The following is a 20,268-nucleotide window of genomic DNA, read 5'->3' on the forward strand; positions in this document are numbered from 1 at the left end:
GATCAACGAGCAAATAGCTTTCACTAGCTATAAATTGTCCAAGCAGACTTGAAGACAAACAGAGAGAACCAAGAGGTGATTGAGCAGTTCAACAACTTGAACAACGGCTAAGACATACAAGCAAAAGATACAAGCTATTTTTTTTAGCCGAAAAGGGGGAAACTGAGCTTTATAGAATTACATTCAAGTCTGAGTGAGAGAGAAATTTTATTTCTTTGTAATATTCTCTACTGAGTGTAGAAAGAGGGCGGAGTAACTAGAGAGAGTGAAAAACCCTGGTTGAGTGTAGCTTTGTGTGAATCACTCGGTGTAAAGGGCAGAGTAACAAGAGGAGCTTGTGAAAACCCTGTGAGGACGTAGCTTTGTGCGTAGTTCTCGTGGTGTAGGAGTACAGCTTGGTGCGAAGTACTCGGGAAGGCGGAGTAACAAGAGGAGCTTGCGAAAACCTTGGAGGAGTGCAGCTTTGTGCGAAGCACTCGGAGAAGTGTCGGTGGACACTTATTCACTATTGTATCTGGGTGATCAAAGAATAGTGAATTTCCTCCTTGAAGTGAAAGGAAAAGAGTGGACTAGGAGGATTACACCACCTCTGAACCACTATAAATCTCTCTCTCTATTTACTTACTGCTCATATATTTTGTGCATGCTTATTCTAACTGTGAACTAACCCGATTACGATTTATCGCATATCTTTATCTGTCTGGGTTTGATAGTTCCCACGTATGCATGCAAGCCAAACTTTACGTACATCATTTTTGAACCATATCAAGTGTTTCTAACGTGTTGCATGTTTAGAATATCTCTTTTAGCACCGCACTTATAAGCATAACACTCTACCGCTACTTATTCCGCTGCACACTCTAAGTTGTTTATCTTGTTAATGCTTGTTACTTAGAGTTGAAATTACCAAAGTGTTATTTGCCTTGTGTGTTTTCGAAGAAAGTCGAAAAAGTTAGAGAAGTCTATTCACCCCCCCTCTAGACTTCTCGCCACCCTTTCGGGACCAACAAGTGGTATCAGAGCGGTTGTCTATTTGAGTCAATTTTGACTGGTAGATAGATCTCAAAATCTTCAAGATGAAGAGAGATATGGCTCTTGCTCAAAATTTGCTTTTCTCACTTGATAAATTTGATGATTGGAAAATACATATGCAGGTGCACTTATCTGCTTTAAATGACGAAATGTGGGAAGTCATCGCAAATGGTCCTATCCAAATTATTGAAGTTAACACTGCTGCCGCACTAACTCCAAATGCTCCACGATATATACCAAAGCCAAAAATGGAGTGGACAAAGGAAGATAGAGGGCGAAATAATTTGGACAACATTGCCAAAGATATTTTGTTCAAAGCGGTCGATGACACCATATTCCCAAAGATTCGAAAGTGCACCACAGCAAAAGAAATATGGGATACTCTCATTAGTATCGGTGAAGGCGATGAGCAAGAAAAAGACAACAAATTAACCATTGCCATGAAGAGATTCGAAGATTTCAAAATGCTACCGAACGAAAGCATCACCGACATGGAAGCTCGATTGATCAAAATTCTTGGAGAAATCACGGATCTGGGAAAGACCATTACCCAGAAAGAAATATCGCTAAAAGTGTTACGTGGACTACCTACGAATTGGGATATAAAGGTGACCGCAATGCGCGATCATAGAGATCTAAGGGCATTATCTACGGATAAACTCTTTAGTGATCTTAAGGCGTATGAGTTCGAAATGAAGACACGAGTCGAGGAAGAACGTGATGAACGAACATCCGCATTGATGGCCGAACAACCCTCAACATCAAGGTCAGTAGGAAATAATGATTTTTTATCTGACGAACAATTTTCCTTATTTGTTAGAAAATTCAAGAAGTTCATGCGAAAGAACAAAGGATCACCACAAGGAAATTTCTTTCGAGAAAATAGAAGATCAAGAAGGGAACCGGTCGAAGATAACACAAACGTGTGTTACAATTGTAGAACGCCTGGACATTTTATGGCCGAATGTCCACATCCCAAGGAGGACAAAAATTCAAATACTTCTCCACAGGTGGAATACAAATCCAAAGAGAAGAAATTCAAAAAGGGCAAACGGAAGGCACTAATAAGCGATCCGTTAGAAGCAAGTGAATCCGAAGAATCATCTAGTGACGAGAGTGATCATCACAAGAAGATACGGCGCTACTATGCCTAGTGGGCAAAACATCCGAAAATGAGGAATGCTATATGGCGCGTGAAATCGACGAAGAGGTATCTTCTAGCTCTTTTAGTTCTTTTAGTTCAGTTGACACTTCTTTCCAGACTCAAGAATCATTTCAAAATCTTATGGAAGATTGTCAAAAAGTCATGGCCACTCATACTCAAATCAAAGAGCGCAATAATACGTTAATCCTTGAAAAGGAAGAAATGTCACAAAAATTGCAAAATGCTCTAAATGAAATGAGTAATTTGAAAGCCGAAAATGTTCGACTTCAAGAAGAGTGCAAAGCTAGAGAGGTTCGAGAACATAACCTTCGGGAAGTAATCGCATCATTTACAAATTCATCCAAAATAATGGATAAAATGGTAAACATGCAGAAACCCGCTGGAGATAAAGCCGGACTAGGCTACAATCCATCATGTTCTCAAACCCCTGTGAAACTGACTAATTCTACTACTACTTTAATTAATAAAGTCCCAGTGGTAAAATTTGTGAAAAGTCAGTATAGCACAATGAGACAAGGAGTTGGTAATCAAATAAATGCAAAGAAAAGTGTTGCAAGGCCGAATCCAAAAATTAATATCTCGGATAGGCAACAAAATTTTAAAAGGCAAAAATTTGTATCTCAAAAGAGAGCCAACAAGTCTAGTGCAATAAAACCTCATAGGAATATGGGAAGAATTCCGAGAATTGGGGCTGGGAGATTATATCCCTCAGAACAAGATTGGTTGCTTGAAGACAAACCATGGACCAAGTCCAGATTTGCTCTTTTTCATAGGATCAAGCAACTATCTGCTTCTCAACCCGCACCAAAGCATTATTCGCAAGTGCGTTATGATTATAGAGTCTTTAATGGTTACAAATCACCTACTCTTGGATCAGTGGGATCTAGGTGGATTTGGATGCCAAAAATTACTAACACAAAAGGACCCAATCAAGCATGGGTACCTAAAAATAATTAATCTTTCTTGCAGGAAGTTTGGTATTTCGATAGCGGTTGCTCTCAACATATGACCGGCAATAAAGCTAGTCTAGTTGAGTTCAAAAGCATCGAAGGACCAAAAGTAGTTTTCGGAGGAAACGATCGATATGGAATGACAAAAGGAACCGGCGCAGTTGTGAAAAATGGTCTACGAATTGATGACGTATCTTATGTCCAAGGATTAAAATTTAACTTGTTTAGTACAAGTCAATTTTGCGACAAAGGATATCTCGTAGAATTTTACAAAGGCAAATGTCAAGTCAAAGATGAATCTACGAAAGAAGTCGTACTCGCCGGATCGAGAAAGAAAAACATGTATGTTGTAGATTGGAGTACAACGAAGGAATCTGTATGCTTGATGGCAAATAATTCGAATGAAGCTTGTTGGGAATGGCACAGAAGGCTAAATCATTTGAATTTCAAAACCATCAACAAGCTTGCAAGAAATAATCTAGTCGAAGGACTACCCAACATTGTGTTCAAGAAAAATCAAATTTGTGATGCATGCCAGAAAAGAAAACAAATCAAAGCATCATTCAAAGTCAAAGCTCAAGAGTCAACATCAAGACCCTTAAGTCTACTGCACATGGATTTATTTGGTCCAGTAGACCCAGTAAGTATAAGTGGTAAGAAATATACTTTGGTTGTTGTTGATGATTTTTCTAGGTACACATGGACAATATTCATCAAGAAAAAGGATGAAGTCTTATCAAAGTTGCCAGAGCTATTAAAGCTACTACAAGTCGAAAAGGACATGAAGATTGCAACAATACGAACCGATCGAGGAACAGAGTTCGTGAACAGAGTGATTCAATCTTATTGCAATTCACAAGGAATTTTACATCAATTATCTGTCGCACGAACGCCGCAACAAAATGGTGTAGCTGAAAGAAGAAATCGAACACTCAAGGAAGCCGCACGAGTCATGATAACGGTCGCCGGACTACCAAAAAGATTTTGGGCAGAAGCAATTAACACGGCATGCTATACTCAAAATCGCAGTCTAATCCACAAGTCTTATAACAAAACACCTTATGAATTATGGAAAGGGAGAAAACCCAATCTCACCTTTTTTCATACATTTGGTTGTAAATGTTTTGTACTTGTTAATGGAAAGTCTCAATTAAAGACATTTGACGAGCGAGCGGACGAAGGAATATTCTTAGGATATTCATCCACCAGCAAGGCGTATAGAATATTCAACAAATCAACCATGGTGGTAGAAGAATCGATTCACGTTGTGTTCGATGAAAATCACGACATAAATGACAAAAATGGTGTAGGTAATCATAATTTAATTATTTCTAACAATATGTTGGAAGATAATGTGTTGCAGGAAGTAGAAGAATCAAGTGATATGGGTACTCACCAAATTGAGGCAATATCCAATGTGATACCCGAAATATCACGTACAACCGAAATTGCACCCAGAATTCAACAAGAAGAAATTCCAGTAGATGAACAAGAAGATGTACCCGTCAACAATTTGCAAAAAATGGATTCACACCAAGTGACTTTACAACAAGAAGGAATCTCTGAGAATCCAACGAGTTTTCAACCGAATCGAAAATGGCTAAGAAGTCACACACATGACTAAGTCATTGGAGATCCAAGTGACGGAGTAAAGACGCGATCATCTACTAGGAACCAACAATAAGACGCAATGTTCTCATGCTTTCTATCACAACTGGAGCCAAAAGAAATTGATGAAGCTTTAGCCGATCCAAGTTGGATAGATGCCATGCAAGAGGAATTAGATCAATTCAAGCGCAACGACGTATGGAAACTTGTTTCAAGACCAACGCACCAAAATGTAATTGGCACTAAATGGGTCTTCAGGAACAAAGCAAACGAAGATGGCGACATTGTTAGGAATAAAGCAAGATTAGTTGCGAAGGGGTATTCACAAGAAGAAGGAATTGATTTTGATAAGACATTCGCCCCCGTCGCACGACTCGAAGCAATCCGGATATTCCTAGCATATGCAGCGCACAAGAATTTTATTGTGTATCAAATGGACGTAAAGAGCGCATTTCTTAATGGCTTACTTGAAGAAGAAGTTTACGTCGAACAACCACCCGGTTTTAAGGTAAAAGACGTTGGTGATCAAGTCTACAAATTAAAGAAAGCATTGTATGGGTTAAAGTAAGCTCCGCGAGCTTGGTACGACACCTTGTCAATGTTCTTAATTAGTTGTGGATTCACCAAAGGTCTAGTCGATAAAACCCTCTTTAGAATTCAAGAAAATAATCACATTTTATTAGTACAAATTTATGTTGATGATATTATCTTTGGAAGTACTGATAAATCTTTATGTGAGAAATTTTCTAAGCTCATGCAGAACAGGTTCGAGATGAGTATGATGGGAGAATTAAATTACTTTTTGGGACTACAAGTCAAGCAACTTGAAGAAGGAATTTTCATAAATCAAGCCAAGTACACAAGAGATCTTATCAAGAAATTTGGCGTAGATGGAAAATCCTCAGTCAAAATTCCCATGAGTACATCTCAAAAATTGGATAAATATGATGAAGGAAAAGACGTCGATCAAACGATATATCGAGGGATGATTGGATCGTTACTATACTTAACCGCAAGCAGACCGGACATATCCTACTCGGTTGGCGTATGTGCAAGATTCCAATCAAAGCCCAAAGAAAGACATCTGATTGCAACCAAGAAGATAATTCGATATCTTAAAGGAACAATCAATGTGGGATTATGGTATCCCAATGAAGGAGATTTTACACAAACTGGTTATTCAGATGCAGATTTTGCAGGTTGTAAAATAGACCGAAAAAGTACCTCAGGGACATGCCAGTTCTTAGGGGGAAGATTGGTCTCTTGGTTCAACAAAAAGCAAAACTCCATAGCTACAAGCACTGCTGAAGCCGAATATATTGCAGCTGGGAGTTGTTGTGCACAAATCTTGTGGATGAAGCAACAATTATTGGACTATGGGATTAAGTGCGAAAATGTTAGCATTTTATGCGATAATACAAGTGCAATCGCCATAACCCAAAATCCGGTGCTTCATTCGCGAACCAAGCATATCGACGTTCGACACCATTTTATCCGAGACCACGTCGAAATGAAAGATTTGAAAATCGATCATGTTCCCACGGAGAATCAAATTGCCGAAATTCTCACAAAGCCGTTGTGTGAATCTCGTTTTTCAACTCTAAGGCATGAAATGGGAAAGATCGAAATGAGCTAAGCAATTTCTAAACTCCTTATTTTTGATTCGCACTGTGCATGTTGCATGTGAATTATGTGATCTACGTGCTTAATTTAATTGTGTATGTACGTATAATATATGTTTAATTGTGTACATGTTTTCGTAAAATTTATGTGTTATAATTTTACCTTACGAAATCTGCGTACCTAAATTTGTGATTTATTTATGTGATACGTATGTCTATTTAATTTGTCACGTTTTAGTATAATTGATTTGTGTGATTTATTTGCTAAGTTTGTTTAATTAATTTGACCTTAGTATGCAATTAAGGGGGAACAAATCCTTGTTGGGTTAATAGATGAAGCATGTGCTTAGGGGAAATTCGAACTGCTATTGGGTTTATATGAGAAGAAAAGTGTTTTCTGATGAATGCTTGCCCAATTTGGAAAATCAAAAGTCAAAAAGTTAGGCCAAATTTTTCAAAAGTCAAATGTTTTAAATAATTTGGGAACTTGCAATTTCTTTTCAGATATTAGGTATCTGTCTGATCAATTTATTTCTTATCAGTCTCAGATAATATCAGCTTTATTGAAATATGAAATCGAGACGATAATATTTATCTGAAAAATATTTATTGGTCTATCAGATTATTTTCGAGATTTTTTTTTTCTGATTTGCTCCAGGTTGGCGGTTATTTGAAGCACAATTTTTGGCGCCATGTACTCACAAATGGAGTATATAAATCTGAGCTGGCAAATTTAAATCATGTGGAAGGTCGAATTTATCCTCAAAGAGATTAATACTCTCTCTCTACCCACTAGAGGGCAAAAGAGTAATTTATCACCCTTCTCCCTCAATTCTAACGGGTAGAATTGGAAATCAAGAAGAACACAAAGTCTTCTTCTTCCCTCTCTCTCGCCGGCCGGAAAAACGCACAAGGAGAAACCAAAAATCTCTCAATGCTCAAATACCCACTCTAAATCTTCTACACAAAAATCTTCTACACACAAAAACCCATCACCCAAACCCAAAAACCTACCCAAATAACTTCTCTATCCAAATACCCATTCCTTTTTACCTTTTTCGGACCTCACTGCCGAAACACCAATCTTCACCCAAAAATTTCCTAAATTCAATTTCTACTCAAATGGATGTCAATCAAGTGGATGTGGAGACAATCACCACCGGAGGTACAAGGAAGTCTAGCCGTGTGCTTAGCGGGATGATCCTTGATGTCACCGACTTCAACAAACAAGTGGAGGACAAATCTATTGGGGTAAAAATTATCAACTCTCTCGAATCTTGTGGGTTGTTAAATTTTTGCACTTTTAGATATGTTGGTTTCTATAAAGATGAGGTGACCGAATTATACATGAATGCTAGAGTAGAAAATGGCTCAATTATTTCTATGATCAAAGGTGTTGATGTAGAAATAAAACTTGAAGATTTTCGGAGAATGTTTAATCTTGTTGAATCAAGTTTGAGGGTAGACAATTATGTGCATGATGTTAATGTCATTTGGGCCGAGATTCGCGATGCTAACGCACCGCTATCTCCGAATATTAATGGTAACAAAAAGGACCTAAAGAAGGATTACGGGTTGTTGTTGGATATTGTTCATAAATGTGTAGAGTCCCGATATCATTACCGTGATAGGTTGTCGGGGGAAAAGTTGTTGATTATGGACATAATTTTGAACAATGTTTGTGTGGATTGGGGTGCTTTCATGTTTGGGAGGTTATGTGAGTCATTGAAGAAGGCGAAACCTTTGGTAGATGGATGGTTTCAACAAGAGATTGGTTACGGGTTTGCCGTTGGTGAAATTTTGAGAACCAAAAATGTTACCCTTACCAAAGCCAAACACATTACAAACCATAGCTATTTCTTTCGGCCACCCAATTCGAATGAACCAAAAAATCCCACCTTACCCACAAGCCTACCAAAACCCACCCGAAAAAGAAAGTTGCCCAACCCCTTCCAAAACCTTAAACAATATATCCGAGAACCTAGAAATAAAGGATCAAACACCCTTGCCGTTCGATCAAATGAAGAACAATCTAGCCACCAAAATTCAAGACCCCTACCCACTCAAAACCCGAACCCAATTATCCTTGAAAGTCACGGGTTTGTTGAGGAAAATAGAGTGGAAGTTGATGTTGTTGTGAGTGATCAAGTTGAAGTTGGAAGTGATGATGAGATATCAACAATTGGGGCGGATAGTGCACTTTTGGAGGAGTATAAAAGAGCACTAGAATGGAGAGCTTGGAGATTAGGAGACCACAACATATTGGCCGAAACAATTGGGCCAAATACCTTGGAGCGGGAAGAACTAGTGTTGAGTTGGTTAGGTTCACGTGACCTTGCTAGAGCTACCCGTCTTTCGGTGATTAATTCATGCTTTTTGACTAAGCTTGCAAGGAAGAAGAGGACCGAGAAAAGTGTCCTAGTTGAAGCCACATCCGAAGTGCCTATAGGCGAATTTGACCCAAATGATATTCGCCGGGCAACCGTTTTGTCTTTGGAGGATAGCCGAAGAGGACCCGGAGAGCGATCTTTGGTGAGGAATGATGATATAGGGCTCCCGGAGATTGATCTGTATCCTGCAAATGTTGGGGATGAAAATTTGAGTTTTGAGTCTTATTTTCCACATCCCGAAACGGAGGTTACGGGGTCCATTCATGAGGAAGGAAATGCACCAAGTCAAGGGATTTCTTTAAATTTGGATGAAACTAGGAACTTGCCTACTTTGCCAACTACTTGTGAGTTCTACGATCAAGATCACCCAAAGAACCGAAATACATTGTTACTTTGCTAAAACACCGAAGAAGCCGAAACCAACCTTGTTGATACAATGATCACCACACCACTGGATGATTTTACACACCCTTTGCCGATTCCACACCCACCCGTACAAAGTGAACAATCTTTCAATGCTCAAGCCTTAAGGGAAGAAATTGTTGGGGATGTTAAATCTATTATACAAAGATCTACGGGTGAATTGAACACAAAGATGGATGCAATGGAGACTAGCCAATATGGAGACTAAGGTAAATGCACAAGTCTCACAAAAGCCATGCACCAGATGAAGAAACACACCAAGTATGGTGGACCAAGCCTAAATTCGAAACAGAGCATCTCACCATGAACAACTATGAAGTTTTTACAGAGGTTCCAGTATATTATTTTACAAGGATCATGAAGGAGAAAATATCTTATATATTTTCATCTGAATATCAAAGTTTTTACGGTGGAACAGAAGACGCTCGAAGAAGGCTGATTCGCGGAGAATTTATTTTATACTCAAGCAAGAATCAGCAGATAAATTATTTAATCAACTTGACATGTCAGAACATTTATGAAGGACAAGAAATATCAAGCTTGCCGCGCTGAACTTATTCAAATTTTGGAGGCTACAAAATTCAAGACACAGCAACGGGCAAATTATTCAAATCATCTGACAAAAGGAGAAAAGACATCTATCTCATATTTCAGATCAAGTTAACAATATTATTTGATCAACTACAATTCAAAATGGACGATCGAGATCGAAAGTTGATCAACGGGAAAATAGCTTTCACTAGCTATAAATTGTCCAAGCAGACTTGAAGACAAACAGAGAGAACCAAGAGGTGATTGAGCAGTTCAACAACTTGAACAACGGCTAAGACATACAAGCAAAAGATACAAGCTATTTTTTATAGCCGAAAAGGGGGAAACAGAGCTTCATAGAATTACATTCAAGTCTGAGTGAGAGAGAAATTTTATTTCTTTGTAATATTCTCTACTGAGTGTAGAAAGAGGGCGGAGTAACTAGAGAGAGTGAAAAACCCTGGTTGAGTGTAGCTTTGTGCGAATCACTCGGTGTAAAGGGCAGAGTAACAGGAGGAGCTTGTGAAAACCCTGTGAGGACGTAGATTTGTGCGTAGTTCTCGTGGTGTAGGAGTACAGCTTGGTGCGAAGTACTCGGGAAGACGGAGTTACAAGAGGAGCTTGCGAAAAACCTTGGAGGAGTGCAGCTTTGTGCGAAGCACTCGGAGAAGTGTCGGTGGACACTTATTCACTATTGTATCTGGGTGATCAAAGAATAGTGAATTTCCTCCTTGAAGTGAAAGGAGAAGAGTGGACTAGGAGGATTACACAACCTCTGAACCACTATAAATCTCTCTCTCTATTTACTTACTGCTCATATATTTTGTGCATGCTTATTCTAACTGTGAACTAACCCGATTACGATTTATCGCATATCTTTATCTGTCTGGGTTTGATAGTTCCCACGTATGCATGCAAGCCAAACTTTACGTACATCATCTTTGAACCATATCAAGTGTTTCTAACGTGTTGCATGTTTAGAATATCTCTTTGAGCACCGCACTTATAAGCATAACACTCTACCGCTACTTATTCCGCTGCACACTCTAAGTTGTTTATCTTGTTAATGCTTGTTACTTAGAGTTGAAATTACCAAAGTGTTATTTGCCTTGTGTGTTTTCGAAGAAAGTTGAAAAAGTTAGAGAAGTCTATTCACCCCCCCTCTAGACTTCTCGCCACCCTTTCGGGACCAACAACCGCCCACCTCGCGCCCACTGGTACGGTATGTTTTCTTGACTTCTCGCTTTATTGATCCATTGTGCATTTGTGTCTTCCTTGATACTTCTTATGTGTTTAACATGTAAATAATAATCTAATGCTTGGACATGAAAATCGAATTATCTTCCTAATTAATTTGTTTATAAGCTACATAGAAATTATAGGGACTAATCCTACTTCTAGAAATCTAAACCCTCCGGTACATTGCATATTAAGCTTTGACCCGAAAGATAATCTGAGTGAGACCGGGAGAAATCCGAGGAACCTAAACCAAGTGGTCATCTAGAAATTATCCTTGGGAAAAATTATGTTGCATCCCCAAACTATCTTAAAACTACCCCTCTAGACTTTGGTCCATGTTGCATAATAGACCACAAGCCTCCAATGCCTTGTTTAGAACCCTTGACCACTAAGATAAGGACCCCCCCTAAACAAACATTTATACATAAATAGGTATATCATCGAACCGCTTTATATACGTTCCTAAATTATGTAATAAATCCCAATTACATTTGTATGCTGCACTTACACGCAAACTATTATTATTATTATTATTATTATTACTACTACTACTACTACTACTACTACTATTATTATTATTGTTATTATTATTATTATTATTATTATTATTATTATTATTATTATTATTATTATTACGCCCTGACCTTAATCACCTTGCCTAAATCCTAAATCTTCCATGGTTGCGTCATATACGGTACGACCGTATATGCTTATTTATATATATATGTATATAAACTTGTGAGTCTATAGAACACCCTCCCTTATTCATACATATTCATATAAATTGTTACAATTCATATTATATACAATAATATCCCTAGCCCCAAACCATACACATGCACCCTAGTTATGATAATCTTATATGCATCTATGAGTTTGCATTTAGCATGTCCTAAACCTAAAGTATCATTCCGTACAAATTACATCACCTTTATATACACATATCCTGAGATAATCCTAATTCTACATTTCCCCCGCGCACGACCTCCCTGTTGCCACCCCTACCTTCCCTAAGTAATTAAAAACTTTAGCCTCATCATCAAGTCGCCAATTGATTTTGAAATTAGCAATCAAGGGTCTTCAATTCTAAGTTTTTTAGGCATTCTGGGCTTCTAGAGGTAAGATTTATGCCTACCTAAAATTTATTTACCACTGAGATAAAACTAATTTTCCTAAGTAATTGGGTGATCAAATTCTGTCAAGATTTCCTCAATATAAAACTTTTAGTATTTGAGAACCTATGCTACCCTACTCGTAATTATTAAAGAATATTTGTATACGAATTGCATGTTCCAATTATAGGTAGAAATTTACATTTTCATATGTAATGCACATAGCCCGCATGTTTATGTCAAAACACACACTTACACACATTCATGTATATATACAAAGCATGTTAGACCAAAATTGTATGTTATAAGGCATCCCACTATGCATACATGCAATATTATTAATTACAAGCAATCTCCATATAAGCGCCAATACTTGTTATGTGATTACCCACCATTATCCATTGTATGCAAAATAAAGATCCTAATTCTATTGTCACCCCAGAATTTATTTACTGTTGGTGATAATGAACCAAAATCGATTTAATATCGTAAAATAATATTTATATATACACACACGAAGTATATAAAATATTATTCGATATATTATATCCGAAAATATATATATATATATATATATATATATATATATATATATATATATATATATATATATATATATAAATCAGACCACCATGGTTATATGCATGAGTATCTACGAAAAGATATATGCATATCAACCAAATGGAATTTATAATACACAGATTATAATTCCAACCAAACTATAACATAAAAGGAGGATTTTTGCTTAGAAGCATAATCCAAAACCGAAAGAAGGAAAGATTGGCTCGTGTTTGGATAAGGGTTTTTAGCGTGAGTCAAGAGACCACTCTTTCCTTAAAACCTTATTTGCCACCTCCCAAAAGTGCTAGGAGCGCCGTGGCCTAGGTTTCCCAGGATAAAACGCGCTACGGTTCGACGTTTGAGCACCCAAATGAACGAACCCGGCGAACTAGAGCAACAGCCTTGAACACAGTTAGGCAAAGAAAGGAGTAGAAGCAGAAGTGTTTTGAAGCTTGAAAACAAAAAAACGTGTAGAGCTCTTGTGCTTGTTCTTAGTGTGTCTAAAGCTCCTGCCTTCTACCCTTCTTATATAGGGATGGAGTACTTAATAGCATTGATCATGGCCATTACATTTGGCTATGTAACATCTGAAACAGCAAGCCATTTAAATTCAAAATTAATATTGAAATTAATTGAGAATTTATTCACACTTTTGTCCGTTGGCATTCTGCCAGGACGGAACTGTCAATGTTTCGGCCTACGCCGAAACTAGACAGGCTTAGTTTCGGCCCCAGGCCGAAACATTGCTGTGCTGCTCATCAGTTTCGGCCTCCCAAGGGCCGAAACCATGGTTTAGTTTCGGTCTTGGCCGAACCCAAGTAGCTATTTCGTTGGAAAATATGATACCGAAAGTTGGCATAACTTAGCCCGAAAGGCCAGCCAATTTCCGGACGACATTCGTGCCCGTAGGTGCCGGCGCACACGAGCTCGGGCTTGAATCAAGCCTTTCCGAAGTCATCTCTAGTTGGAATTTGATTTGCACCCCCCCCCCCCCCCCCCCCGCGCGAGAGAGCCTCTATGCTATACAATTCTACAAGCTCTAAAAAAGCTCTTGTATAAAAGGGGGTTCAAATCCTCTTTCCAAACCAATGTGGGACAAAGCTCACTTTTCCCTTCATTTTTCGAACTCAATGGGTCTACTTTGAGAATCAATATCTCATTCACCCATTATCCGTTTTGAGCGTACAATATATCAATCTCTTCGTCTCACTACGAAGAACCCGAATCCACTTTGACCCGACCCAAATCAGAAGTGGACCCTACCGATAATTGTACCACAAACTAGCCACTTAAAATGCCATTTTAATGCTATTTTTCCAACAATCCCCCACATGAATGAAAATTGATTTTCGGGGTATTTTGAAATTGGAAACAACTGTGTTCAAACGGTCGATCCCTGCATAGGATAGGTAGGGAGTCACTATACCCTTTGAACCTTCCCTTGTGAAGATATATTTACTCTACTGGCTGTACGGTAGAACGCGATGTCTTTGAACCGACTGCCGTTTGTGTAGACGATGACATATCTCACACAGGAACCTTCCAACCATGCTCTGTTCTCATGAGTGTGCCCATTTTGGTCGTGGGTCACCGTTCCTGGTTCTGCGAGAGTTTCTAAAGAATTGTGCCCAACAATTCTCCTTTGAAGCGACCCTCACTTCTCTCTTACATAGGTGATTCTTTCTCGAGTATCCCGCATACTCAAGAATCATTAAAGCATCAACATGCTAGCCTCGTGCGGGAGTCACTGTTTCTAACGAGGAGTGGTAGGGAGTCCGAGACCCCCGCAGTGACACGCTCCGTTCTATAATTTAGTTGTCCCATTGAACCTAGGTGCTAGCTAGGTTGGGTATCCACTATAGAACTTTTAGTCCAAGGGCTTTAGACCCATTCCTCGTTCCAATTTCTCCACAACCGTTTGCTTACCCTCAGGTTAGCGAGTTAGCGGCCGCTACGTTATCTTTTGACATCACGTAGTCAATAGAGATAACCCCCGTTGTGAGAAATTGTTTAATGGTATTATATCTACGACTTATAAGTCTAGACTTACCATTCCACATTTAACTCTGTACTTGACCAATTTTGACTTGACTATCGCAATGCACATAAATTGGAAGTATGAGTTCACCACTAGGACCATTCTCGAAATAATGTCTTAGCCATTCGGCCTACTCGCTCGCGACACGAGTGTAAGGCTCTCAGCTTTGATCCCGTCGGATCTTAGCTATCACAAAATCATTTCGAGAATTTCCGTCCAACTGACTGCACTGGCCTACGTAAAGACGTAGCTTTTGATGGACTTAGTGTCCTTTGATATCCGCGCTATACTTTCCAAGTATGGTTAGATATCCCACGTTGTGCAGTCCAAAGTCATAAGCATACATAAGTATCTCATTACTTCCACTATTGCCTTCTAGTGCGTAACACTAGGGTTACTCGTATGTCTACCGAGTTCGTTAACCGCAAAGGCAATGTCGGACCTAGTACAACCCATTGGATACAATTAAACTACCAATAATCTGAATGTATTCTCCATGAGAAGTACAATACTCGTGATTGTTGGCTAGTTGTACGTTAGTATCTAACGGTGTCCAAGCCACTTGATTAACATCCTTTGCAAGGATTTAATCAACACAATGAGATTGGTTTAACACGAGACCATACGATCTTCTCACAATTTTAATCCCGAGGATTAAATCTGCCAAACTCATGCCCTTCATGTTAAATCTCGAATTTAACATGTTTCTGGTAGAATTGATCATTTGATCGTTACTACCCACAATGAGTTTATCGTGTATAAACAAACAGTGATATCATCGTCTATCGTACGCAATACGTAGACCCACTAGTAACTTTTATTTATACTAAACTCGTTGGTCATCATTGTATGATCAAACTCACATGCCAAATACTAAGGCAATTGTTTCAAACCATACAATGATCTCAACAATTACACACTTTCTTTTCACATCGTGGAACCACAAACTCTCAGGTCGTTCCATGTCTACTAAGAAAGCGACACATCCATTTTGATGACCTTCCAAGTCTCGCTAAACGACTTTGGCGAATATCATTCTAATGGATTCCATTCTCATCACAAGCGAATATATATCGAAGTAACTGTGGCATTCGCGTTGCATGTAATCTACAATTACAAGCCTGGCCATTTTACTTCAATATAACCAACCGGTTTTATCTTCCGACTAGTGATCCACTTAGGATCCAAAGGTTTTACAACCCGGAGGAAGAACAACCAGTTCCAAGTGTGATTCTTTAAGATAGAATCTACTTCACTCTCGATAGCCTCTCTCGGGTTGGTCCACCTGTAGAAGTCACCACTTCTACATATGTTCGAGGCTCATTTTCTAACAACCATGTCAGAAAATCCAATTTCATTTCTAGTAAACAAGTTAGATTGTGCGCATCACACTCTAACATGTACGTCAGAAAATATGGAACAAAGGATTTTTCAATCCTAGCTCTCTTGCTACTGTAACACCCCAGATTTTCAAGACTTTTTAAAACTTATATCAAAGGTGGAATCTCACTAAATCTCAAGAAATAAATACAAGCGTACGGGGTGCTATGCCACACCTGGGCTAGAGAACCCAAGTGCACAGGCTAACTAACTAATATCCTCAAAGCGTAATTACGTAAACGTGGCACGCAGGCCAAAAGGGGGAAAACTATCTACTTCTATACTCCAAGTTCTAGCACGCTCCAGTGACTTAATCTTTTGTGCCTGAAAGCCAAATATATCTGTTCAGTGAGAGATGCTGGTAACCCACTCCAACGCGTTGAAATACAATACATATAGAGATATATATAGATATACGAAAACCATTTTGAGCATGAAGATATATCCTACGAACTCTAGCTTTGAAAACCGGGAATGACTCGACAGATAAGGCCAGACACAAGCAACAGTTATAACGAGCATATGCAGTCCTCAACATATAAGGCAGATAAGGCAAGGCATAAACAATGATCATAACCCAACATGAACAATCCCCAATATAAATCCCATAGTCACATCCCCCAAGACACTCGTAATCACAACTCGTCCATGTCACAACACATAACACACTTTGTTGGCGCCACAGGACCAATCGCATGCCCATACATGAGGGTCAGCGCATATAGCTCTGACACGGCCCCGCAGCACCCTGCCCCGTATCGCAACACGGAGGGGTCGATCGCAACCGACCGATGAACCGCAGCTCATCATAGTGTTTGATCGCAACCAAACAGTGGACCGCAGCCCAAGAGAATGTCATCTGACCGCAGCCAGGAAAAAGGACGAACCGCATCTCGTATAGAAACGTTTGATCGCAACCAAACGGTGGACCGCAGGCCAAGAGTATCAATCTGACCGCAGCCAGCTTCTGAACCGCAGCTCAGGATAACCAATCCGATCGCAACCAAATTGGGGTAACACACACACATAACACATAGCAAGCACATGCAACCCACATTACACATTAGGAAGGGGGAGAAAACGTATAACAAAACCTATGCGTGATCCATCACATACTAAGAATAGTCCTAAGGGGTTCATACTTCTACCACCTAGGTCAGCGGGATACCAATTCAACTAGCATGCAATATAATAGACTCGTAAACCTATGAACGGTACCCGAAACATCAACTAGACATAGGCATGATAAACGGAGTCCGTTGGGACACCACGGGGATCGGGGGAACATCAAACGGGGAAGCCGGGATCCCGAATTGGGGAAATTTCCAGCGGGTAGCCGGTGGGTGGGGGGCCACCCGCCGGCTGCCTGCCGGAATTACTGTTCCGGGCAGCGGGTCGCCGGCGGGCAACTGCCCGCCCGCCGGCTACCCGCTGCTGGGCGGTGTTTCACGGCCGTGGGTAGGTGGCGGGTCCCCTACCCCCCACTGACTCTTTTCACACACTTTACGTCCCGGGAACCGTTGTGGGACCCGAAACCATGCTTAGACACTTTTCAACGCAATTAACGACAACACGTAGACAATTAACGAATCAAATACAAGAAACGAACGGCACATAACCTATCATGCTTTTCTAAATATAATCAACACCCAAACATGCGATTTCCCCACCCGATAATCCAAGAGTAAGATCATACGATACAACCTAGGGTTCTAATCACTTTTATATCAACAAGAATACGGTTCGTCTTCTAATTGCAAGATTCGGTAAGAATAACACATAAACATCAAGAGCATCACACAATTATCAAGAACAACACATAATCATCAAGAACTCCATATAATCATCAAGAATCTCCCAATATCAAGATTATCAAGATCCCTCATGGGATCATCACGTCAAACATCAAAAATCATCATCGTATCTCGCCAATACATAATAATATGGGGGAAACCCTAAGGGGGAATCATAGCTATGAAAATAGGTTTTGTTGAGACATGGATTACCTCTTAGCCTTAATTAATTCCTTGGCTATGAAGGATCTTTCTTTAAGCTTCCTTGCTTTCTTGATTTCTCCTAAGGGGATTCTTGGAGCTCTTTTGGGGTGGTGGGGCGTTAATCTTGTGGGGAGTTCTAGGTGCCTCTTAAGTCCCCTATTTATATATTTAGGAGTCCTAATTAGGAACTAATATTATAGGCTTGCTAATTCTATTCCTTTTGGAACTAAGGATTGGGTTTAGGGGTTGGGTTTATATATGAGGGCCCATGGACTATGGTGGGACTTTTTCCCTAATTAATCATTATAATTTATTCTTTCTCTTGGGCTATTGATTAATTAACTAATTGGTTTTAGGACTCGTAACACGGGGTGTTACACTCTCCCCCCCTTAACAGGAAGCTTCGTGCCCGAAGCTTGGCCCTAGGTGAAAGGTTTTCTTTTAGTTACCTGGTGTGAAAAGCTCGGGATACCGCTCCTTCATTGTGTCCTTAAGTTCCCATGTTGCTTCCTTGGTCCCGTGGTTGGTCCAGAGGACTTTCACCATTTCTATGACTCGGTTCCGGGTGTTTCTTGTCTTGGTGTCCAGGATTCTTACGGGTTTCTCTTCGTATACTAGTGACTCGTCGAGGTCTACGACCTCGGGTTGGAGTATGTGGCTTGGGTCGTGTATGTATTTCTTTAGCTGAGATACGTGGAACACGTTGTGTACTCATTCTAGTTCGATGGGTAAGGCGAGGCGGTAGGCCAAGTCCCCGATTTTCTCTATGACTTCGTAAGGGCCGATGAATCGGGGGCTGAGTTTTCCTTTTCTTCCGAACCTCATTACTCCTCGTGTGGGCGAGATCCTTAGCCAGACCTTGTCCCCGAGGTTGAATTCGGCTTGTTTCCTCTTTAGGTCGGCGTAAGACTTCTGGCGGTCTTGGGCGGCCTTCATCCTTTCCTGGATGTGTTTGACCTTAGCTATGGTGTCTTGGAGGTATTGGGGGCCCAGTGTTACCGGGTTGACCATATCTTCCCAACATAAGGGGGTTCTACATTTCTGACCATATAGTGCTTCGTAGGGTGCCATGCGAATACTCGCGTGGTAGCTGTTGTTGTATGAGAACTCGATGAGGTCTAGGTGCTCTTCCCATGTCCCTCGGAAGTCTAGCGTGCAAGCCCTTAGCATGTCCTCGAGGGTTTGGATGGTTCTCTCGGTTTGGCCGTCTGTGGTGGGGTGAAAAGCTGTGCTTAGTTTTAGTTGCGTCCCCAACGCCGATTGTAGCGATTTCCAGAATTGCAAGAGGAACCTGGAATCTCTATCGGACACAATGTTTCGGGGAACTCCGTGGTACTTCACTACCCGGTTTATGTAGGCTTGGGCTAGTTGCGTCATTGTCCATGTTTCCTTCATGGCAATGAATCGTGCCGCTTTGGTCAGCCGATCCACTATGACCCAGATTTTGTCCTTGCCGGTTCTTGTTGGGGGTAACCCTCCGACGAAGTCCATGGATATGGAATCCCATTTTCCTTGTGGTATTTCAAGGGGTTGTACGAGCCCCTTGGGCTTGCATCGTTCAGCCTTTACTTTTTGGCAATTCAGGCACCTGGCCACGAAATCTGCGATTTCCTTCTTCATGTTTGGCCACCAAAACGTCCTCCTTACGTCTTGGTATAACTTGTCACCTCCTGGGTGAACTGAGTACGGGGAGTTGTGCCCTTCCTCCAAGATCCGTTGTTTCAAGTGAGGGTGCGTTAAGGGTACACACCACCTTCCTTTGTAACGTAGACTGCCGTCCGGGCGTGCTTCGAAGGGGCCTTCCTTCCCTTGGGTTAGGTCGTGGCGAATCTTATCTAGTTCCGGGTCCTGATGTTTCCCTGCCTTGATTTCCTTGAAGAGGGCGGGTATGGCTTGCGTGTTGAGTAGGTAGGCATTGGGGCGGGTTTGTCCTTGCTCTATTATTTCTAAGTGTAGTTTTTGGAAGTCCCTGTACAGTTGGTCCGGTAGGACCCACGTGGTGTTGAGGGAATGGTTCGTCTTTCGGCTTAGGGCGTCCGCAACGACGTTGGCTTTTCCCTCGTGGTATTGGATGTCTAGGTCATAGTCCTTTATGAGTTCTAGCCACCTTCGTTGTCTCATGTTTAGGTCCTTTTGGGTGAAGATGTACTTTAAGCTTTTATGGTCAGTGTAGATTTTGCATTGTACCCCATACAGGTAGTGCCTCCAGATTTTTAGTGC

Source organism: Ipomoea nil, unplaced genomic scaffold (assembly GCF_001879475.1).
Source record: "Ipomoea nil cultivar Tokyo-kokei standard unplaced genomic scaffold, Asagao_1.1 scaffold1868, whole genome shotgun sequence".
Classification (NCBI taxonomy): domain Eukaryota; kingdom Viridiplantae; phylum Streptophyta; class Magnoliopsida; order Solanales; family Convolvulaceae; genus Ipomoea; species Ipomoea nil.